Below are 5,607 nucleotides of genomic sequence, written 5' to 3' on the forward strand. Positions count from 1 at the left end.
CATAAGAAATTCATGCAAATCATGACTTCTGTTAAAGCTACAGTATTGCTATCATTACCTTTTTAAATTGAGGCTTACCCTTGTAAATACAGCTAAGAAAAATAAGTTTTCAACACGTAACTAGGTGGAATTTTAGGTGTACTTTGTTGAAATTGGTTTCAATATTTTGTAGACATGACTTTCACCATTGATTTGGATCATAAAATAGTATTTTTATCTCTTATTTATAAGATCAATTATTTATTTATTATTGATAAAGTCATGGTGTGTAGTGAGTATGGAGCATTTTTATTTTATTATCAGAGAAACTCCATCAGAGACCCTATAGTACTGAACATGAGGGCTACGACAGTTTTTCTTTTCCTTTCTTTATGTGTGAGGTCAACTGCTTTGACTTGAAGGGGATTCATTGACTAACTTTCTTTCTACTTGACGAACTAACTTTCTACTTTCATTCCTAACACTTCCTTACTCTACTTTCTACCATACTTGGGTTGTTGGACACTACCATGATATATATTAAGTTTGTTTGATATTACTATGCAAACTTATTATATCTATGCCCTTCTATTATTTTTCACTCTTATTCATTTTGGAAATTGCATATTTATATATTCATAACTTTAGTCAGTAATTACAAGAATGTTACTTTTCTGTATATTGCCTTTATCACTCTTATTAACTAAAATTACTGCTAGAAGGAAATTAATCAGACAAATTAGTATGCTTATTCATGAAACCTAGATTATAGTAAACCCCAAGATTAAGACTAATGAAACAATTACTTATTTAATCATTATTAAAAATGAGAACATTGCTCAGATATTTGACAGTAACTGCAGCAAGCTTTGAAAGTAGACAAATCAATGTGTTTTTCTTGACTGCTCTTTCATGAAAGCAAGATTATTATCAACTGCTGGGAATTTTGCTTTCATATTTGATATTTTCCCTAGGAAAAAAAAAAATCTCTCCTTACTAGAAAAAGAGAAAATTTAATTTCTCTAATAGACGTCTCTCTTTGAAAGTTAAGCTATTCTGACTCTGACTTTTCAAAAGTTAAGATGTATGTGAAAGTGTTTTTAAGTCAAGGCTATAGCCACTTATAGGCACAATATTTTTGCTACTTTATAAAAATAAATACCATATAGAGCTATAAATATTTACTTAAAGTATTCCTTAAAACAAATTGAAAAAAATTTAGGTTAGACATGTATTAAAAAGTGAAAGGACTGAAAATTAATATTCATAATCCTCTCCATATCTACATGCTATGTCAGCAGCTTTGTGGTGCCCAGTTTATTTAATCATGCCTGCTTTTAGGTCTTCTAGGTGAATGCCTTCATGTACTGCTTTTCTTATTTCTCCATTTAGACATTAGAGGAAAGTTAGTGATTTTCTGCTATAATAGCTAAAGATTTTAGTCACACCACTTCCCATGTTTTATTCCCTCTCTGTCTAAAAAGTTCTGGGTTAGTAACTTTATTAGGTACTTTTGCTAATCAAAATATTATATGAAAAATATCTATTGGGGCACTTGGGTGGCTCAGTGGGTTAAGCCTCTGCCTTCGGCTCAGGTCATGATCCCAGGGTCCTGGGATCGAGCCCCGAATCGGGCTCTCTGCTCAAGGGGGAGCCTGCTTCCCCACCTCTCTCTCTGCCTGCTTCTCTGCCTACTTGTGATCTCTGTCTGTCAAATAAATAAAATCTCTTAAAATAAAAAAAGGAAAAACATCTATTTATTTTTGTATCAAATCCAAACACTCTCTTGACTCATGATATTGTAAGGTAAAAATTCCTAACATTCCTTAACTTCCTTACACTTCCTTCCTCTACTTTCTACCATACTTGGGTTGTTGGACAAAATAGTGGATGAAATTTGAATTTTACATTTGAATTTTAAATAAACAACAATAACACTTCCTTACTCTACTTTCTAACACTTCCTTACTCTACTTTCATTCCTAACACTTCTTTACTCTACTTTCTACCATACTTGGGTTGTTGGACAAAATAGTGGATGAAATTTGAATTTTACATTTGAATTTTAAATAAACAACAATAAATTTTTTAGTATAAGCCTGTCCCAACTTTGTATATATTCATTTTTCAGTAGATAAAGTGATATTTGATTAATTAGACTTGACAAAGAAGAATATATTAGGGGGATACAAAAAATAAGATAAACAATTTACCTGTATAGACCCCAAAATTGTAGGAGTTGGGGGTACCAGATACTTCTGAATTGGGCTTAGGAGACAAAGCTAAAATCAGAAAGATTGGTGAAAGGAATATTTTATCTTAGGAGTAGCTACACTCCCAGATCACCTCTCCAAGCCATCATAGCCAGGCTAAATCCAAGTCAGAAGAATTTCCCAGCAGAGGAAATTAAGTTTCCATTTCTGGCAAAGTTGATCTAAAGAGACTGTTAACTCAGGGACATTAAGCAAAACAAAGAACAGGGTGTAGCCCTGAAATGGAAGCAAGAAGATTGAGTGGAAATTGGTGTTCTGTACTGGGAGTCTTTCAGCCTTCTTTTCTTTTTGGCTCTCAGAATGCTGATGGCAGTGCCATTGAGAAGTAACCTAAAGAGTTCCTAGCCTGGGCTCAAAAGACTGGCTCAAAACAAAAGATTTACAAAACTATCATTAGGACATCTCAAGTGAAGTAGCATGGTCCCCTGTTTATTGCTCTTGCTGAGAGCCATCAATCCAGTGATTTTTTTCCTCCTTCAAAGTTTTATGATCTCATATTTAAATATAAATTGCTGACTAGGGAAAATCAAACATTGGAGCTTCTTAATGCAGAAGGCAAAGACCGAAGTGAACAAGTAGAGAAGGGAGACTCAGAGGAAACAAAGTTGATAAAGGAAAGACAATAAAACTTAAAAAACAAAGAGCCTTCACACACTACCTGGGCAGGGGTTCATACAGCCTTGTTTTGCATTCCCATCATAACCTAAAGGGAAACTTTCACAATGTCCTGAGTCCTTGATGTTCTGCAAATGAAGGAGGGGGATGTCCTCAAATTCCTTACAGCAGGAATCCAGTTAAGCGGCACCAACCTTGACTTTCAAATGGGACATTTGAATTCAATGTAGAAGAATTCAATCTACAGAAGGAAAAGTGGTGACATCTACATCATAAATCTGAAGAGAACCTGGGAGAAGCTTCTACTGGCAGCTCATGTCATTGTTGCACTGAAAACCCAGCTGATGTCACTGTCATATCATCCAGGAATACTGGTCAATAAGCTATGTTGGAATTTGCTGCTGCTACTGGAGCCACTCTTTCACTCCTGAAAACTTCACTAACAAGGTCCAAGCAGCCTTCCAAGAGCTGAGACTTTTGGTGGTTATTGATCCCAAAGCTGACTATCAGCTTCTCACAGAAGTGTCTTATATTAACCTGCCTACCACCAGTGTGTAACACAGACTCTTCTCTGCACTTTGTGGACACTGCTATCTCTTGCAACAAGAGTGAAGCTCACTCAGTGGGTCTGATGTGGTGGATGCTGGCCCTGGAAGTTCTACACAACCATGGCACCATTTCCTGTAAAAAACCATGGGAGGTCAGGCCTGATCTCTACATCTTCAGAGATCCTGAAGAACTTGAAAAGGAAGAACAGGCCTCTGCTGAAAATGCTGTGACCAAGGAGGAGTTTCAGGGTCAAGTTAATCGCTCCAGCTCCTGAGTTCACTGCTACTCAACCTGAAGTTGCAACCTGAAGAAGGCATCCAGGTGCCCTCTTTGCCTACTCAGCAGTTCCCTACTGAAGACTGGAATGCCCAGCCAGCCCCTGAAGACTGGTCTGCCACTCCCACTGCTCTGGCCACTGAATGGATAGGAACAACCACTGAGTGATCTTCAACTGCTCTTCCACAGAGACTAACAAAACAGAAATAAAATTGACAGAAAACAGTTCCTAAAAATTAAAAAAAAAAAAAGATAAAAGAAAGAAACTGCAAGTAAAGTAAAGTTCTCAGTAAGATAAGACTTTGCATTTGAACAAAGAACAGGATATTTTCACAAGGGAGCTTCTCTTGAATAAGAAAGAACTCTTTCAAACTACAAACAGGAAAAGAATAAGCCTAAACATCAGTAAGATGGTTGGAATATATATATTTGAGGCAGTTTTCTTAGAAGTAACACCAAAAGACAAAAGGTGAAAAATTGGAAGAAAATTTAAGAAAATAATATTTTTCCAAAAGGTACAACTAGTGAATAATATGAGTTCCAAATGAGAGAACAGAACAAAGTGTAAAAAATTATGAAATAATACATATAGTTCAAGTATCAACCTCTTTTCAGCTTTTTAATAAAACAGTGAAAGAAAACAGTAGAGTATTGTATAAGAGTCCTGAAGGAAAATGATTTTCAACTTATAATACTATACTCAGCTAAACTATCAATCAAGAGTGAAGGCAGAAATAAAAATATTTTCAGACATGCAATGTCTCAAAAATTTACTTCCTATGAAACCGTTCTCAGGAAACCACCTGAAAAATGTGCCAGTAACAAAGTGGGGTAAACTAAGGAAGAATAAAACATGGAATCTGAGATACAGAGGTGAAACAGAAGGAAGGTGAAGAGAATTTCAAGATAATAGTGCAAGAAAGTCTCAGGAAAATAGTTACTCAGCCAAGTCCAAGTTGGAGAGGAGACAATTTCTAGTAGATACTGAAAGCTTACCTGATGTGTTTGACCACGTTTAAGCATATTTTTAAAGTTCTGTTTTACAAGTTGAGGATGAACTAGTGTTGATTACTTATAAAGCAAAGTAAATGGAATAAAAAAAGATGTAATTACTAACTCCCAGAAAAAACAAATATTTGCAACGAAGGAAACATAATTAAAGAATGCTATCTGGTTGAGCTCTAATAAATATAGTTATAATGATATATGTATTAAGTATTAATCTGATAAAAATTATGACATAGATTGAGAAGATGGTGATAAGGTAAGAGAGGGAAAGAGAGAGAAGTGGACATTTGTAAAAAGTCTCAAATACTCTTCTTGTATTATTTGAAGGTATTAGATATTCTAAAAAACTGAAAAATCAAGATATAGGTATGTAATATTTTATTAACAAGTAAGAGGTGGGTAGCAGAAGAAATAACTTTAAAAAGATGAAAATGATTACTTGTGATGATCAGGACTTTGGAATACAGAGAAATGGAGCAGAAAATAGCTTTTTTTTTCTTTTGTTGCCTATAAAGGTATTTGTCTCTAAAATTATGTGTATTATGTGTAAATAATTATGTGTAAATAAATGAACAAATAATAGTAATAAATAAACAGATAAGACTGTTAATATTCATTTTCTTATACAAAGGAAGAAAAGAAGTAAATTAAGCCAAATGAACCCAGTAAAAGAAGTATAAGAGTACCTGCAAGTATCAGAACATGACATTTTACAACTTAGAGGAAAGGTGATATTATTTTTCTGCAGCAGTTCACATAGTGTAGTTTAAAAGCTAATAAGAAACAGAAAGTAAACTGTGGCAGGGTTTCTTTTTTGTACTCACAGCCCTAAGGTCTTTGTGAAAAATGGCAATAGGCTCATGTCATGGTTTCTTACTGGAAATGGAAAGGTAGAGATACCACAAGG

General features: G+C 34.6%; 1 pseudogene; it reads left to right on the top strand.

The window, feature by feature from the left end:
- The first annotated feature begins 2,974 nt into the window (after positions 1-2,974).
- Positions 2,975-3,860, top strand: LOC111143386 (annotated as a pseudogene).
- The last annotated feature ends 1,747 nt before the right edge of the window (positions 3,861-5,607 follow it).

The sequence above is a fragment of the Enhydra lutris genome, unplaced genomic scaffold (assembly GCF_002288905.1).
Source record: "Enhydra lutris kenyoni isolate GAN:26980312 unplaced genomic scaffold, ASM228890v2 scaffoldscaffold1, whole genome shotgun sequence".
Classification (NCBI taxonomy): domain Eukaryota; kingdom Metazoa; phylum Chordata; class Mammalia; order Carnivora; family Mustelidae; genus Enhydra; species Enhydra lutris.